The 19,565-nt window shown below is 37.6% G+C and overlaps 1 pseudogene; it reads right to left on the reverse strand.

The window, feature by feature from the left end:
- Positions 1-343: 343 nt before the first annotated feature.
- Positions 344-11,313, reverse strand: LOC112913852 (ATP synthase subunit f, mitochondrial pseudogene; annotated as a pseudogene).
- Between the last annotated feature and the right edge of the window lie 8,252 nt (positions 11,314-19,565).

Raw genomic sequence — 19,565 nt, forward strand, 5'->3', positions numbered from 1 at the left:
TGGATTGAGAAATAACTGTGAGGATTTGCATTGACTAAAGAAAAAAAATATAAAACCTCAAACTACTGTGCTTAATATATGTAAGTAAAAATGTGGGTCTGGAATTGAGGAGAGGGGAGAAAAGCAGAGAGAGGAGGGCCAGAGGAGGATGAGACAACATGGCAGGGACCTAGAAATTTGTGTTGGGGAAATGAGTTGGAGTACCTTTTTTTTCTTCCCGTGTACCAGTCATCTTTTATTGGGTATTAATACTCAATTAGGATATGAAAGGATTCGTGGATGGATGAGAGGCAAAAGTCAAGGTCAGGGTTGAAAAATGTGCCCCCTTCTCACTAGGCCCTCATCAACGGTACTCTAGTATTTGCTTATGTTTAAGTTCCTTTTAAGAATGAGAGTAGTTGAAAAGTCCATAAACTGCCAGCGTCATAGGAATCCCAGTGATGCTCTCTTTCTTCAGATTGACATACTTGTAATACCAGAAGTAAACTCTTTGAATCATTCCAGCAATGCCTTTGGGATGAAATCCCGCATCAATATCCAGCTTGACAGCTCTCCTAGTTTGTCATCCAGGAGCTTCTTCTTCATTGGTACAGATGATCTGATCTTGGAGTCCTGGGTGTCCCCTATGTCAGTTTCAGGAGAACTTGAGTTGAGGTACTTTTAGGAACAAGAATGTTAACTAGGCAATCAATTATTAGCATTTCTGTGACGTATTCCAAGTCATTTAAAGTTTAGTAATGTCTATTTACACACAAAAAAATTGTCATGTCTAAAAATTATCATAAATATTATGTTTTTGCTTGGTAAAGATCAAAGACAAAGCTGTATTGATTTCATGATGTGTTCAGGTAAAGATCAAAGGGAAAGCATTGGGTGATGAAGTCAATCCTATACTGGATAAACTTGAGTGAACACTTCTAGAAAGATAGACATAATAATGCAAACCTATTACCCCCTCTAAGTTCACAGATATCTTGAGATGAAGATGCAACTTCCCCAAGCAGATTAGCCTTAATTAATTATAATTGAATTTAATATAATTAATTTTACTGTAATTGGTATATCCTTATTGTATGGGGAAAAGTGGCCTCAGCAGGTAACTCTGTTGTGTTGCTTTTTGAAGAATGACACTAAAAGGTAAGATCATTAATTTCAATCAAAATATAATGAGTGCTTTTCTGTGCAAGATGATTTTAAGTCACTGCATATATCACAGTGAATAAAAGAAACAGAAATCCTTGTCCATGTGATAATTACATTCTAATGGAGAGAAGAGCCAAAGGAAAAAAAATATGAGTCAAATAGATATTATGTTAATTGATAACAAGTATTATGAAGTAAATAAAGTTGGCAAGGGAGTATTAGAGAGAGGATGCAATTTTAATTTGAGCAAAGACTAAAGGAAGTGAAAACACAAATCAGACAGAGATCTATGTAAAGAGTTCCAGACTCAGGAATGTGTAGTAAAGACTCTGAGGCTCAATTTTACCCGGCTATTCAAGAAAGAACAAGGAGAGTGGCTGGGTGGCTCAGTGGTTGAGCATCTGCCTTTGGCTCAGGGTGTGATCCTGGAGTCCCATGATCGAGTCCCACATCAGGCCCCCTGCGAGGAGCCTGCCTCTCCCTCTGTCTATGTCTCTGCCTCTCTCTGTATGTCTTTCATGAATAAATAAATAAAACCTTAAAAAAAAAAAGAAAGAATAAGGAGATCTGGAATCACAAATTATGATAGTGCCTTGATGTCAATTTTTTCTTTGATGAAAGTATCACCAAATTTGTAAGCACTAGCTTAACTATGTGGATTTATTTCATAAACAGAAATACTGAATATTTCAAATTGTTCTGTCTGAAACATTTATAACCCGTAATCTATATAAGATCATATACTATCCTGCAATGTTATTTTAGTATTACTTTTTTATCTCTACTCCATAAGCAAACTAGGTATTTTTTTGGATTTCTGTTATTTGATGTCATGGTTAGACAGGAGAATGAACAAAAATATGTGAAGTATTTCTGGAGCTCTTTATTCTCTTTTATAAGAATAAAACAGATAGAATGTCAGAAGTACCAGAGAAAAGAAACAGAAAATATCTTACAAAAATATTTACGCATTCATTTCTTCATTTCAGCATATTTATTGAGAAATTACCGTATGCCAGCAGTATATTAAGCACTGAAATTAATGGTAATATAAACAGACATAATTTTATTCTTAAGAAGATGGTAGAAAATTCTTACAGTATGTAGATGATACCGAGAGAATCTGAGGAAAAAAATATATTTTATGGAGGATTATAGTATCAGGGAACTTCTCTTGTCTTGAAGATCAGAGAAGGCCTCACAAAATAAGATGTCAAAACTCTTATGAGAAAAAAAAAATTATTTTGGTCAAAGACAGTGATCAAAGATACTAAATGATATGATAATGGCAGTTTTTCCATTTCTAAAAATTAGCCACAGATTGGGCAAAGTGGATACGATATCCACTACGTACAGTTTGGACACTGTAGTAAAAATGCAGATTGAGGTTCATAAGAGAATGAAGGAGAAGAAATAATGACCAGACCTACACCTAAAGCCAAGACCCACTGACAACCCCTTTAAGGAATTCTGTGTTGGGTGATGATGAAAGATAAGGCAGGAAGTAAAGGTGGTATTAAAAGTGATTATTAAAATAATATTGGGGTTATATAAGATGTTTCTTTATTTATAACCACTTTTTAAAATTAATGCTAGAACATAAAGTTGATGTCAATCACCCTGTGGATTTTCTTTCATAGAGAGGAGAGAAAAGGATTTAATATAGATGTGAAAGAGATGGCCTTCAATAATACCCATTCATCCAGAAAGCAAAATATGTGTTTTCATGCAAGGAAATTCATATACTCAGGAGATAAAGATTTTCTCTTCTTGTGTCTTCAATTTTCTCAGTGGGGGTGGGGGGAGCAAGATTACCAGTAAACTGGCAATTATATTAGAGGCTGAGTTAAGGAGAGAATATATGAAATAGTTACTGAGTTGAATAGTCTCCTTGAGGATAATGGTCATTAATTTAAATTAAAACCTTCAGGCAGCCATGTTCAGAGACTGGGTTTACAAGTAGGATATGGGTGGGGGTGAGGTGAAACTAAATGTTGGAGTTTCATCAAGTGCATGTGATGAAGGGAGAGAGTTGTAGGGAAGTTGAGGGTGTATACAAGGGAGAAGGCAAATGATGGGACATAGAATTTACTTGTGTGAAGGGAAGAGTAAGCCATCAGAGGTTCTGGACATTAGAAATGTAAATGGATCAATGCATAAAACATTTCAGTCATGTTCAAGAGTTATTAGAGATGGGGTAATAAAAAGAGTGAGCTGTAAAGATGGAGTGGTGTCCAGAGAATAGTGTTGATACTGAGATTATAGTAGCCAGCTATTGATTGACAAGGGTAGGTAAGGAGCAAGGGATTAAATAATGGTCACTGGAGGAGAGGGGGTAAAAGGAGCAAGGGATTAAATAATGGTCACTGGAGGAGAGGGGGTAAAAGAATTGTGAGAGTATCAGATACATTATCTACCTAGATTTTGAAATTAACTATGACTTAGCATAGAACTAATGTTGCAGAAAGTTTAAATGTTTCTGCCATAATCCACATCCAGCACCTTGACTGTGGACCAAAAGTATCACACATTTAAAATTTGAAAATCAGGGCTCCTGGGTGGCTCAGTTGGTTAAGCAGCTGATTTTGACTCAGGTCATGATTTCAGGTTCCTGGGATGGAGCCCCATAGGGCTCCATGCTCAGCACAAAGGCTACATGTCTCTCTCCCTCGCCCTCTGCTCCTCTCCCTCTGCTCCAAAACCACCATCACCACCCCCCCCCACCACCCCCCAGGCACACTTGCACTCTGTCTGCCAAATGAATAAATAAAATATGTTTACAAAAATTAAATAGAATTTGACAATCATTTCAGATGATTTTGTCTCCAAAATTGCTAAAATCTCAGGTGGTCATGAGGTATTTCAGGAACATGTATCTCAGTAGGTGTGACATAGTCTCACTCCTCATACATAAACAGCACTTTCCCTTAGTGAATGTTCAGAAAATAATTTGATTAGCAATTTCCCTCCATATGCAGAACAGTAAATTGATGTGCACTTCAAATTTATTAAACTGTTGCCCCCTGACTCTGGCTTTTGTTTTACCCAGAGTTCAGCATTTGTTTAAAGCGTATCAACTCTCACCACTGGCAGAACAGGCAAGAGGGCCCAGTGGTACATTCTGTGCAGCCAAGAAGTGGCCTGGTGATGGTGATCCCATTTGGCAGATAGATAGTGGCCTAAATTTACGATGCCACAATGTCTTCCAGGAGCCATCAGTAAGTCTAAATCTTTCCAACACTCACTTTATAAGAGCTGTGATAATCTGTAAACTTTGCATCATTGGAGAAAGGTAGAATTTAAGGTAACTCATCTTTAACATTCAGTGTGTTTAGACCTCTGAAGATGGAAATAATTTTATAGCACTGTTTATATCTATGTATGAGAAATGCATTACTAAGAATTCTTCTTAGTAAAAACTTATATTAGTTTACAGGAGTCCTATATAATGTGTGGTATCAACAAATTACAAAGAAATGGGCTTCACACTCATTCTCTAACTAGTCTTAGGGTAATATGAAACTAATCAGAGTTTCTACATATTATTTACCCATCATGTCCCTCATTGGTTATCTAGGTACCGGAGTAAATAAAGCAGAGTGAAAACCAGGAGATACTTTCTGCATAATCATTATGACTTCTCCTAGATGGCTTTTTTTGCAATAAAAATATTCTGATAGGACCAACAACAATACATTTTTGAAAGTAGTAGTGAAATGGAATTAAATAAAGCAAACTGAGGCATGAGAATGTTTCTTCTGTTATAAAGGCAGAATTAATTCTGCCTATTCAATAATTAGAATTATTTCATGTTAGGTTAATCCTAACATGAAATAAACTCTTCTATTAAATTCACACTATCTTTTCTTTGCTAGAGACAGGTTTTCTAGATATATAAATTGTAGCTGTTTTATTGCTCTAAAATATTTTCTATTAAAAACAGTCCTACAGGGCAGCCCTGGTGGCGCAGCAGTTTAGCGCTGCCTACAGCCTAGGGTGTGATCCTGGAGACCCTGGATCGAGTCCCACATCAGGCTCTCTACATGGAGCCTGCTTCTCTCTCTGCCTCTCTCGCTCTCTCTCTCTCTGTGTCTCTATGAATAAATAAATAAAATCTTTAAAAAATAAAAAATAAAAACAGTCCTACAAAAAATATTTTTTATATAGGGACACCTGGATGGCTCAGTAGTTGAGCATCTTCCTTCGAGTCAGTGTGTGAACCCAGAGTCCTGGGATTGAGTCCCACATCAGGCTCCCTATGGGGAGCCTGCTTCTCCTTCTGCCTTTTTTTTTTTTAAGATTAAAAGCCTTTTATGCACCTGATATCATCTGATTTTTCTCAGTGACTCCCCAGCAACTCCTAGGATGGCTCCGAAGCCATGAGACCACCAGCTGTCTGCTTTTCTGGGGGTTGGGAGAGCCAGAGCTGGTCTGAGGACCACTGGGACTCTCTTAGGGCTCAACCTACCAACCTCACAGCTGGTGTCGGGTCCCACAGAGGCTCTGGACAGGAGGGGGCTGATTCTCCCTCTTCCAGGGGCACACATCACCTGCACTAGCACACAGTGTGCCAGGAGTGACGGCTTTGTGTGGTCTCTGAATGCCTCTCTCTCTCTCTCATGAATAAATAAATAAAATCTTTAAAATGTTTTCATATATTAATAATTCTGCAAGTGAATATATCTGCATATAGATACCACATACTTCTCAAATGGAATTGATAGACTAAACATATGATTTTTCATGTTGATAAATACTGATACAAAGTTTTCTGGTGGTTTTTTGTCAATGTGTATTCCTAATAATAATGTGTAACAACAAAGAGTTTCTCACAAATTATCAAAGATTTATATTAACTATTCTAAGTCATTGCCAATCTGAGTTCAGAAAATGATATAGGATTGGTTGTTACATACATATATTTTGTTATGCTAGAGGTCAGATATTTCAATTTTTTTTTTTTTTCTGTGCTCTCCTGTTAATGACTGTCACCATTTGTTGTTCTGTTAATATTTTATTTATCAGGGCAGCGCGGGTGGCTCAGTGGTTTGGCGCCGCCTTCAGTCCAGGGTGCGGTCCTGGAGACCTGGGATCGAGTCCCGCGTCAGGCTCCCAGCATGGAGCCTGCTTCTCTCTCTGCCTGTGTCCCTGACTCTCTCTCTCAAGAATATATATAAAATATATATATGTATATATATATTATTTATCAAAGAAATATGTATATTGCAGGACTTACTCCTTTGTCATTTATTGCAAATATACTTTGCCAGTTTTTTTGTTGAGTTTATTTACGGAAAAATTTAGTCTTGCTACTAGCTAAAAAGTAATATTAATATATTTATCTGTCATTTTCATCTTGATTGTCAAATTCCAATCATGCTAATAAAAGCCTTTTCTAGTCTAATATATATTTCAAGATTCTCATAATTTTTGTAGTACCTTTACAGTAAGCTCTTTTAAAAAAATATGTAAATATTGATTATCCCTGTCTCTTACTTTACTTGTAATGGACAATGTAAAGTTTTTTAAAAATTTTAAATGACTATACAATTGTGAGAAAAAATTTAGTATATAATTAATCATTTCCTTACTAATATGAAGAACTGCATTTGTCAGTTGACACAAGGCTTTATTTGCTATTTCCTCTTGATTTGTGTGTTCCTGTTGTGACATACAGATAGACATAAATACAGATATTTTACTATTATACATTTGAAATGGTTAATATTTGGGAGCTCCTTGTTTGTTTAATTTTCTAGTCACTCGGAATATTTTTTCTCTAATATGAAATTTGGGGAAATTTCACTGAGTTGCAGAAATATTCCTTTGGTATTTGTTTTAGATTTTATTTATCTATTCATGAGAGACACAGAGAGAGAGAGGCAGAGACATAGGCAGGGGGAGAAGCAGGTTCCTCACAGGGAAACCCATGCGACTGGATTCCTGGATCCCGGGATCACACCCAGAGCCAAAGTCAGATGCTCAACTTCTGAGCCACCCAGAAGTCCCCTCCGTTGGTATTTTGATTGAACTGTTTTTGAACTTTAGACTTACTGAGTGAGACTTGGCATATTTATTCCTATCCAAGGTAAGTTTGGAGCTCCATTTGTGAAACTCTCCTTTGTGTCACTACCTAGAAACATAAACTTTTTTTTTTCATAATGGCCATTTACAACTTTTATTAATGAATTTTCCAATGTTATTTTCTTTTCATTTATTTGGAAAATGAGATTGCTATCTACTCTTACATTATGTTATCCTGTCAGTTGCTGTCTTTACATGGTTACAGTATCCATACCTATAGTTTTGTGACCAGTCATTTAACTGAATTTTAATATTGTGCCCATAGTATTTTGGTATTAAATTATCTTTAAATTTTTCACAACTCTAACACCTGTTGATATGAACATTTTTTTTTCTTTTCAAAATACATTACTACTTTTTTTTTTCCTTTTGTCAAATTTCTTTAGACAAACTGACAGGATAAACTTTAATGAGAGTGGTGTGTGCTTACTTCTATTGCTCATAAATAGGTTTGGAACATTTTTCGCAGATAAATATTAAGCACACTCTTAGAATAGCCTTGCTAAAAGATTAAGATTCACAGGCAATGGGGTAATATAAATTATATGTTTGAGAAAAACTTCCAACATCAAAACTTAATGTTTTATTTGTTTTATGACTAGCCTTGTTTTTGACTGAGACAACTTGCTCTGGAACTAACTGATAATTTTGGCTTCTAAATTCCAACAAATCCCATTCCGGTAGTAGAAACTATACTGTGAGACTTGTGATGCACAGTCTATGTGGCAACACCTCTACCCCCTGCCTCATTGCCATATAAAGAGGGAATTACATAGGAAAGTATGTATCTTTTTCGTGGCAGACAAATGTGGCGAACTTTAATAATGTCCTTCCACATTTATCTGCATGGTATAGTTTCTATTACAGAGCTTCAAGGTCCTATGGGCACCCATGGAAACAGACTGTTTTAGCCATCCATCTGAAACTTGGTCTAGAGCGCTCCCAGGATTTTATAACACGAAGTGGAGGAGAGGCAAGGCCAGGGTGAGAGATGTCAGGGGACAGCTTGCACTCTCTGCTTGCATGGATAGGGTTCTGGCTTACATCTGGGCAATGCAAAGTATAGCTGAAGTAGGCATGACTGCAGCCTGCTTGTCAGCACCCTTCATTCATGGTCGCCCATGGAGCAGCCTTGCTGCTATGGGGTGAGGGGAACAATGGCAGGCAACTTCTATGAGAAAAGCAGACAGAGTTCCAAGGGATGTCAGGGAGCTACAGATGCAGAAGCATAATGGTGCTACCAGCACGCAGTCTCAGGACAGATCCACACTCATTAGCAAATGTTGGTAGTTAACAACCTTCATAAACTTATCACCGACCTTCCTCTTCCCTCCCATCTTCCACAGTTGAGTTGAGACTCAGCTGAATACAGTGCCTGGAAAAGTAGGACCAGGAGTAAGAGGAAGGGAAATACCCCAATGAAGCAAGGAAATTCTAATATTATATTGAGATCAGAAATGATGTAGTGACAAAAATTTTCATAATTGAATTGTATTACAAAATCACCAGATAAAGTAAATTTACCACAAAGGATGAGCTATGTTAATTGGTAACATAAAAATTTCTCCACAACTATCAAGCCATATGGTGCTAGCACATGATGTTGATATCATTTATTAACAAAAACAAAAATATTTTAGTTTACCCACAATTCATACCTGATACATATGCCAAAGTCTTGTTCTCCAACTTAGTACAATATATTTTTTAAAATTTTTATTGCCTAGGAGCTACTCCACACTGATTTCATTATAATCATAGGTTTCAGGGTCACAGCCTAACCTTTTTTTCTTTTTTTTCTTTCTTTCTTTTGTTTGTTTGTTTGTTATACAGCTTTCTGGATGATTCCCAGGTGTAAAGGATGCTAAGAACCATTGCTCTCACACAGGACTTACACTTTCATGTGCATGTGAATTACCAAGATGTCTTGTCAAAATTGCAGATTCTGTTTAAGTTGGTCTGTCAAGCTGCCTACTGATGCTAAAGCAAGGCTACACCTTTAATAGAAGACTCCCTAGCACCTTTTAAATGAGTAATTGGAATAATCGATTTTGAGAAATTGTATTTAAATTCACTTTTGAAATATCTATATCTTGTGTTATGTGGGTGTGGGTGTGTGGATGTGGGGAGTGTTGAGTATTGGGGTGAGTATGAGAGAGAGATCATGCATTGCATTGAGAACTTATTGTCCTTTCTACAGGTCAATTTTGCAAATTATCATCTCTTTACAGACTACATTTCACTTATATTTGTGTTTCCTTTTTTTTTTTTTTTTCTCATTTGTAATGTTTCAATTTGGTGTATTCGGGGTATTTTTTCCTTAATTAGGTTAGCTAATGGCAGATGTGTGTTATATTTTTAATGAACAATTTATGCAGTTCTTTGTAAAATGTACATTTTATCATTTTATTGTTTTTCTAACTTATTAATTTTATCTTTATGACATTATTAATTTTATCTTTATGACATTATTTCTTATGCTTTACTTACATTAATTTTATTATTTTCTATCATTTTTATTTAATACACAAAATTTTCCTTATTTAGGAATATGTCTTTAAGTCTTTAAATATATCTCTAGCGATTGGTAGACAAACAACTATCTTTAGCCATCTTTTGCTATAACCAGGAATTGGTGGAAATTTCCATGTTCATTGCAGTTATTCTCTGTGTTTTGCAATTTGTGTTTACATTTTTCTCTTAATTCAGTTGCTATCTTTCTCTTAAATTTCTTTTTTTTTTTTTCTATTACCTAGTAAGGAAATTTTTTCCATTTTAATAAGGAAATGTGATTTTACTTTCTGTAAATGCTGAAATTTTTCTATTTGTTCTAATGTATGCGTAATTATTACAATATTTCTATGCACACTTAAAAATAATTTTTTCTGTTTTCAAATATAGTTTCTGTTTACAAATCATACAGATTTAGATGAATCTATGAGATCAGAACTTATCATTTTAATGATTGGGTTTAGAGAACACAATACACTTTAAAATTTTTTATCCAATTGATCTGTTATCTCACTTGTATTTTACTCTACAGGGTTACAGTGTTCATGTGATACTTTATGATTATGGTATATTCGTGATTATATTTTAGTGCCCCCTTTCTTTTTATTATTTATTGCTTTTGCTTTGAAATCAAACTTTGCTTTGTTCTCTTTCCATGCAGTTGTGATATATTTGGCTAAACATTTAATTTCTATCATTTTGAGTCACTTTGTGTTATGTATCTGTAATATTACAAATATTATTATTCTAGTTTTAAAATTTAACTGTACCGAGACACCTGCACCCCGATGTTTATAGAAGCAATGTCCACAATAGCCAAACTGTGGAAGGAGCCTCGGTGTCCATCGAAAGATGAATGGATAAAGAAGATGTGGTCTATGTATACAATGGAATATTACTCAGCCATTAGAAACGACAAATACCCACCATTTGCTTCAACGTGGATGGAACTGGAGGGTATTAATGCTGAGTGAAATAAGTCAATCGGAGAAGGACAAACATTATATGGTGTCATTCATATGGGGAATATAAAAAATAGTGAAAGGGAGAGGCGGGGCAAGATGGCAGAAGAGTAGGGTCCCCAAGTCACCTGTCCCCACCAAATTACCTAGATAACCTTCAAATCATCCTGAAAACCTACGAATTTGGCTAGAGGTTTAAAGAGAGAACAGCTGGAACCCTACAATGAGAAGAGTTCACGCATCTATCAATGTAGGAAGACGGGGGAAAAAAGAAATAAACAAAAGGCATCCAAGGAGGAGGGGCCCCTCAAGGAGCCGGGCTGAGGCGGGCCGAGAGCCCCCAGGACAGGAAAGCCTCAGGAAAGCCCCTCCCGAAGAAGCAGGGGCTTCACCAATCTTCCCTGACCGAAAGGCGCTTGCTAGAAGATCGGACAGGATCCCAGGAAGGGCGGAGATGCCCTCAGGCTCCCAGGGACACTAACAGACACCTGCGCCCCTGCCCCCCCCCCCGCGGGAGAGCGCACCACACCCCACGGCCGAGCTTCCTAAAGGGCTGCAGAGCGCCGGGTGGACCAGGACCAGCTCCAAGGGGCTCGCGGGGAGGGGGCTGCATGGCCGGGAGCGGCGATTCCAACAGCGCAGGCCGCGGAGCACAGGGCGCCAAGGACACAGCCCAAGATCTGGCGCTCCTCCGGGACAGGCAGAGGCTGAGAGGGCCCAGGACAGCAAGTACACTCCTGCTTCCCTGCCCGGGCTGAGTAGATCAGAGGCCCCACCCGCAGAGCATCCAGGCCCCTGCAGACTGAGAGCTCCGGTAGTTACTGCAGGAGCTGACTCTAGGGCTGGGGAGCTGACCGCTGGTACTATTGTTTCTCCTGGGGACTCAGAGGATAAACAACCCCCATTGAGCTTCACAGTGGCTTCACAGGATAAACAGGTTAAACAACTTTCACTGAGCCCTGCACCAGGCTAGGGACTGAGCAGCTACCCCAAGTGCTAACACCTGAAAATCAGCACGGCAGGCCCCTCCCCCAGAAGACCAGCTAGACAGACAGGGGAAAAACAAATTATTGACTAAGCAGCACTGGAAAGTTCCAGGGTAAGTCGAGGGATTTACAGTATACAGAATCAGAGGATACTCCCCCTTGTTTTTTGTTTTCTGTTTGATTCCCCCCCCCTTTTTTTTCTTTTCTTCTCTTCTCTCCCCCCCCCCCCTTTTTTTTTCTTTTTATTTTCTTCTTTCTCTTCTCTCTTTTTCTCAACTTGATTTTGGCCACTCTGCAGTGAGCAAAATGACTAGAAGGAAAAACTCACCTCAAAAGAAAGAATCAGAAACAGTCCTCTCTCCCACAGAGTTACAATATTTGGATTACAATTCAATGTCAGAGAGCCATTCAGAAGCACAATTATAAAACTACTGGTGGCTCTAGAAAAAAAGCATAAAGGACTCAAGAGACCTCATGACTACAAATTTAGATCTAATCAGGCAGAAATTAAAAATCAATTAAATGAGATGCAATCCAAACTAGGGGTCCTAGTGAGGAGGGTTAATGAGGCAGTAGAACAAGTGAGTGACATAGAAGACAAGTTGATGGGAAAGAGGGAAACTGAGGAAAAAAGAGAAAAACAATTAAAAGATCATGAGGATAGATTAAGGGAAATAAATGACAGCCTGAGGAAGAAAAATCTACATTTAATTGGGGTTCCAGAGGGCACTGAAAGGGACAGAGGTCCAGAATATGTATTTGAACATATCATAGCTGAAAACTTTCCTAATCTGGGAAGGGAAACAGGCATTCAGATACAGGAAATAGATCCCCCCCTTAAATCAATAAAGCCGCTCAACATTTTGACATTTAATAGTGAAGCTTGCAAATTCCAAAGATAAAGAGAGGATCCTTAAAGCAGCAAGAGACAAGAAATCTCTAAATTTATGGGGAGAAATATTAGATTAACAGCAGACCTCTCCACAGAGACCTGGCAGGCCAGAAAGGACTGGCAGGATATATTCAGGGTCCTAAATGAGAAGAACATGCAGCCAAGAATCCTTTATCCAGCAAGGCTCTCATTCAGAATAGAAAGAGAGATAAAGAGCTTCCAAGATAGCCAGGAACTGAAAAAATATGTGACCACCAAACCAGCTCTGCAAGAAATTTTGAGGGGGACTCTGTAAAAGAAAGAAGAAGTCCAATGGAACAATCCACAAAAACAGGGACTGAATAGGTATCATGATGACACTAAACTCATATCTTTCAATAGTAACTCTGAACGTGAATGGGCTTAATGACCCCATCAAAAGGCACAGGGTCTCAGACTGGATAAAAGAGCAGGACCCATCTATTTGCTATCTACAAGAGAATCATTTTAGACATAAGGACACCTACAGCCTAAAAAAAAAAGGCTGGAGAACCATGTACCATTCAAATGGTCCTCAAAAGAAAGCAGGGGTAGCCATCCTTCTATTAGATAAACTAAAGTTTATCCCAAAGACTGTAGTGAGAGATGAAGAGGGACACTATATCATACTTAAAGGATCTATCCAAGAAGAGGACTTAACAATCATCAATATATATGCCCCGAATGTGGGAGCTGCCAAATATATCATTGGATTAATAACCAAAGCTAAGACATACTTAGATAATAATACATTTATACGTGATGACTTCAATGTAGTGCTTTCTGCAATCGATAGGTTTTCTAAGTGCAACATCTCCAAAGAAACAAGAGCTTTAAATTATACACTGGACCAGATGGATTTCACAGATAGCTACAGAACTTTACATTCAAATGCAACTGAATACACATTCTTCTCAAGTTCACATGGAACTTTCTCCAGAATAGACCACATACTGGGTCACAAATCAGGTCTTAACCGATACCAAAAGATTGAGACTATCCCCTGTGTATTCTCAGACCATAATGCTTTGAAATTAGAACTAAACCACAAGAAGAAGTTTGGAAGGATTTCAAACACTTGGAGGTTAAGGAACATCCTGCTAAAAGATGAAAGTGTCAACCAGGAAATTAAGGAAGAATTAAAAAGCCTCATGGAAACTAATGAGAATGAAGATACAACCATTCAACATCTTTGGGATATAGCAAAAGCAGTCATGAGGGGAAATTCATCGTAATACAAGCAGCCATCCAAAAACTGGAAGGAACTCAAACACCAAAGCTAACCTCACACCTAAAGGAGCTACAGAAAAAACAGCAAATAGATCCTACACTCAGCAGAAGAAGAGAGTTAATAAAGATTTGAGCAGAATTCAATGAAATAGAGACCAGAATAACTGTGGAACAGATCAACAAAACCAGGAATTGGTTCTTTGAAAGAATAAGATAGATAAACCATTAGCCAGCCTTATTAAAAAGAAGAGAGAGAAGACTCAAATTAATAAAATCCTGAATGAGAAAGGAGAGATCACTACCAACACCTAGGAAATACAAACGATTTAAAAACATATTATGAGCAGCTCTACGCCAATAAATTAGGCAATCTAGAAGAAATGGATGCATTTCTGGAAAGCCACAAACTACCAAAACTGGAACTGGAAGAAATAGAAAACCTGAACAGGCCAATAACCAGGGAGGAAATTGAAGCAGTCATCAAAAACCTCCCAAGACACAAAAGTCCAGGGCCAGATGGCTTTCCTGTGGAATTCTATCAAACGTTTAAAGACGAAACCATACCTATTCTACTAAAGCTGTTTGGAAAGATAGAAAGAGATGGAGTACTTCCAAACTCATTCTATGAGGCCAGCATCACCTTAATTCCAAAACCAGACAAAGACCCCACCAGAAAGGAGAATTATAGACCAATGTCCCTGATAAACATGGATGCAAAAATTCTCAACAAGATACTAGCCAATAGGATCCAACAATACATTAAGAAGATTATTCATCATGACCAAGTAGGATTTATCCCCGGGATGCAAGGCTGGTTCAACACTCGTAAAACAATCAATGTAATTCATCATATCAGCAAGAGAAAAAACAAGAAACATATGATCCTCTCAATAGATGGAGAGAAAGCATTTGACAAAATACAGCATCCATTCCTCGTCAAAACTCTTCAGAGTGTAGGGATAGAGGGAACATTCCTCAGCATCTTAAAAGCCATCTACGAAAAGCCCACAGCAAATATCATTCTCAATGGGGAAACACTGGGAGCCTTTCCCCTAAGATCAGGAACAAGACAGGGATGTCCACTCTCACCACTGCTATTCAACATAGTACTGGAAGTCCTAGTCTCAGCAATCAGACAACGAAAAGACATTAAATGCATTCAAATTGGCAAAGAAGAAGTCAAACTCTCCCTCTTCGCCGATGACATGATACTCTACATAGAAAACCCAAAAGCCTCCACCCCAAGATTGCTAGAACTCATACAGCAATTCGGCAGTGTGGCAGGATACAAAATCAATGTCCAGAAGTCAGTGGCATTTCTATACACTAACAATGAGACTGAAGAAAGAGAAATTAAGGAGTCAATCCCATTTACAATTGCACAAGATACCTGGGAATAAACCTAACCAAAGAGATAAAGGATCTGTATCCTAAAAACTACAGAACATTTCTGAAAGAAATTGAGGAAGACACAAAGAGATGGAAAAATGTTCCATGCTCATGGATTGGAAGAATTAATATTGTGAAAAAGCCTATGCTACCCAGGGCAATTTACACGTTTAATGCAATCCCTATCAAAATACCATGGACTTGCTTCAGAGAGTTGGAACAAATTATTTTAAGATTTGTGTGGAATCAGAAAAGACCCTGAATAACCAGGAGAATATTAAAAAAGAAAACCATAGCTGGGGGCATCACAATGCCAGATTTCAGGTTGTACTACAAAGCTGTGGTCATCAAGATAGTGTGGTACTGACACAAAAACAGACACATAGATCAGTGGAATAGAATGGAGAATTCAGAAGTGGACCCTCAACTTTATGGTCAACTAATATTCGACAAAGGAGGAAAAACTATCCACTGTAAAAAATACAGTCTCTTCAATAAATGCTGCTGGGAAAATTGGACATCCACATGCAGAAGAATGAAACTAGACCACTCTCTTGCACCATACACAAAGATAAACTCAAAATGGATGAAAGATCTAAATGTGAGACAAGAATCCATCAAAACCCTAGAGGAGAACACAGGCAACACCCTTTTTGAACTTGACCACAGTAATTTCTTGCAAGATACATCCATGAAGGCAAGAGAAACAAAAGTGAAAATGAACTATTGGGACTTCATCAAGATTAGAAGCTTCTGCACAGCAAAATAAACAGTCAACAAAACTAAAAGACAACCTACAGAATGGGAGAAGATATTTGCAAATGACCTATCAGATAAAGGGCTAGTATCCAAGATCTATAAAGAACTTATTAAACTCAACAGCAAAGAAACAAACAATCCAATCATGCAATGGGCAAAAGACATGAACAGAAATCTCACAGAGGAAGACATAGACATGGCCAACAAGCACATGAGAAATGCCAGCATCACTGGCCATCAGGGAAATACAAATCAAAACCACAATGAGGTACCACCTCACACCAGTGATAATGGAGAAAATTAACAAGTCAGGAAACCACAAATGTTGGAGAGGATATGGAGAAAGGGGAACCCTCCTGCACTGTTGGTGGGAATGTGAACTGGTGCAGCCACTCTGGAAAACTGTGTGGACTTCCTCAAAGAGTTAAAAATAGATCTGCCCTACGACCCAGAAATTGCACTGCTGGGGATTTACCCCAAAGATTCAGATGCAATGAAACACCGAAACAGGGACACCTGCACCCCGATGTTTATAACAGCAATGTCCACAATAGCCAAACTGTGGAAGGAGCCTCGGTGTCCATCGCAAGATGAATTGATAAAGAAGATTGGTCTATGTATACATGGAATATTACTCAGCCATTAGAAACGACAAATACCCTCCATTTGCTTCGACGTAGATGGAACTGGAGGGTATTATGCTGAGTGAAATAAATCAATCAGAGAAGGACAAACATTACATGGTCTCATTTATTTGGGGAATATGAAAAGTAGTGAAAGGGAATCAAAGGGAAAGGAGAAAAAATTAGTGGGAAATATCAGAAAGGGAGACAGAACATGAGAGACTTCTAACACTGGAAAACGAACTAGGTGTGGTGGAAGGGGAGGTGGGCGGGGGGTGGGGGTGACTGAGTGATGGGCACTGAGGGGGGCACTTGATGGGATGAGCACTGGGTGTTATTCTGTATGTTGGCAAATTGAACACCAATAAAAAATAAATTTATAAAAAAATAAAAAAATAAAAAACTAATAAAAGGAATGAAAAAATAGTGAAAAGGTATTATAGGGGAAAGGAGAGAAAATGAGTGGAAGATATTAGACAGGGTGGCAGAACATGAGAGACTCCTACCCTGGGAAACGAACAAGGGGTGTTGGAAGGGGAGGTGGGTAGAAGGGGGTGACTGGGTGACAGGCACTGAGGGGGGCACTTGACAGGATGAGCACTGTGTGTTATGCTATATGCTGGGAAATCAAACTCCAATAAAAAATATACAATAAAATAAAATAAATTTCAACTGGATACATTCATCCTATATACATTTACTTATGTAAGAGTTTTATAGGAATTTTGTTTTTACTTGTTTTTAATGTTTTTCATATTTTTTCCTTTTTGCTTATTTTTTATCTTTTCTGTTTATCTTCATGGTAGCATTACTGTACTTCTGAATTTTTATAGATTTTTTGGTATATCATTTTACAAATAAATTACTATATTTGCTTGTATGTCTACTTTTTAAAATAAATTACTATATTAGCTTGTATGTCTACTTTTTAAATTGAAGTATAAGTAACATACAGTGTTATGTTAATTTCAAGTGTATAATATGATTCAACAATTCTGTACATTTCTCAGTGCTCATCAACATAAGTGTATTGGTTGTGTGGATATGTTAGGAGTAGAATTCAGTGATTCATCACTTACATATAACACCCAGTGCTCATCACCAGTGGCCTCTTCATTGCCCATCACCCAGTTAATACCCCCACTCACCTCCCCTTTAGCAACGCTCCTTTTGTTCTCACTACTTAAGAGTCTATTTTATGTTTGCCTTTCTCTTTTATTCTTTCCCCTATATTCATTTGTTTTGTTTCTTAAATTCCACATATGAGGGAAATCATATGGTATTTGTTTTTCTCTGACTTATTTCACTTAGTATAACACACAATGCAATCTAGCTCCATCCAGGTCATTGCAAATGTCAAGATTTCATTATTTTTTATGCCTGTGTAATATTCCATTGTTTATTTATACCACATCTTCTTAATCCAGTCATTTATTGATGGATATCTGGGCTCTTTTCCATAGTTTGGCTATTGTAGATAATGATGCTATAAACATTGGCATGCAAGTGCCCTTTCAAATCAATGTTTTTGTATCCTTTGGGTAAATACTTAGTAATGCAATTGGTGAGTCTTAGGGTGTTTCTATTTTTAACTTTTTGAGGATCCTCCTTACTGTTTTCCAGAGTGGCTGTGCCAGTTTGCATTCTCATCAATCGTGTAAGAGGGTTCCCTTTTCTCTGCATCCTTGCCGACATCTCTTGTTTCCTGTGTTGTTAAAGTTAGCCATCCTGACAGGTGTGAGGTGGTATCTCATCATGGTTTTGATTTGTATTTCTCTGATGATTAATTGAGCATCTTTTCATGTTTATTAGCCTTCTGGATGTCTTCTTTGGAAAAATGCCTACTCATGTTTTCTGCTCTTTTCTTAACTGGATTATTTGGTTTTGGGTGTGTTGAGTTTGATAAGTTCTTTATAGATTTTGAATACTAACCCTTAATCACATATGTCATTTGCAAATATCTTCTCCCATTCCAAAGGGTACCTTTTAGTCTTATTGATTGTTTCCTTCTCTGTTCAGAAGCTTTTTATCTTAATGGGGTCTCAATTGTTCATTTTTGTTTTTGTTTCCCTTGACTCCACAGATCTGTCTAGTAAAAAGTTGCTGCAGCTTAGATCAGAAGTCACTGCCTGTGTTCCCCTCTAGGATTGATTTTGATGGTTTCCTGTCATACATTTAAGTCTTCTATCCATTTTGAAATTATTTTGGTGTATGGTGTAAGAAAGTGGTCCAGTTTTATGCTTCTGCATGTTGCTGTCCAGTTTTCCCAGCACCATTTATTGAAGAGATTGTATTTTTTCCATTGGATATTCTTTCCTGCTTTGTCAGGGATTAGTTGACTATCTAATTGTGGGTCTATTTCTGGGTCTTCTTTTCTGTTTCATTGATCTATATGTCTGTTTTGGTGCCACTACCATACTGTCTTGATGACTACGTCTTTGTACTATTGCTTGAAGTCCAGAATTTTGATGCCTCTAGCTCTGTTTTTGTTTTTCAAGATGCTTTGGCTATTCAGGGTCTTTTGTGATTCCATATACTTTTCAGGAATATTTGTTCTACCTCTGTGAAAAATCCTAGTGATAATTTGATAAGGGTTGCATTAAATATGTAGATTGCTTTGAGTAATATAGACATTTTAACTATATTCATTTTTCCAACCCACAAGTGGAATAGTTTTCCATTTCTTTATGTCATCTTCAATTTCTTTCATCAATGTTCTATAATTTTCAGAGTACAGATCTTTTACCTCTCCGTTAGGTTTATTCCTGGTATCTTATGGGTTTTGGTGCTATTATAAATGGGATCCATTTATTGATCTTTTTTCTTTTCTTTTTTTTTTTGCTGCTTCATTATTGGTGTATAGAAATGCAACAGATTTCTAGGGGTGCCTGGGTGACGCTATAGGTTGAGCATCTGATTCTTGCTTTCGGCTCAGATTGTGATCTCAGGATTATGAGATCAAGCTCCG

Source organism: Vulpes vulpes, chromosome 1 (assembly GCF_048418805.1).
Source record: "Vulpes vulpes isolate BD-2025 chromosome 1, VulVul3, whole genome shotgun sequence".
Lineage (NCBI taxonomy): Eukaryota > Metazoa > Chordata > Mammalia > Carnivora > Canidae > Vulpes > Vulpes vulpes.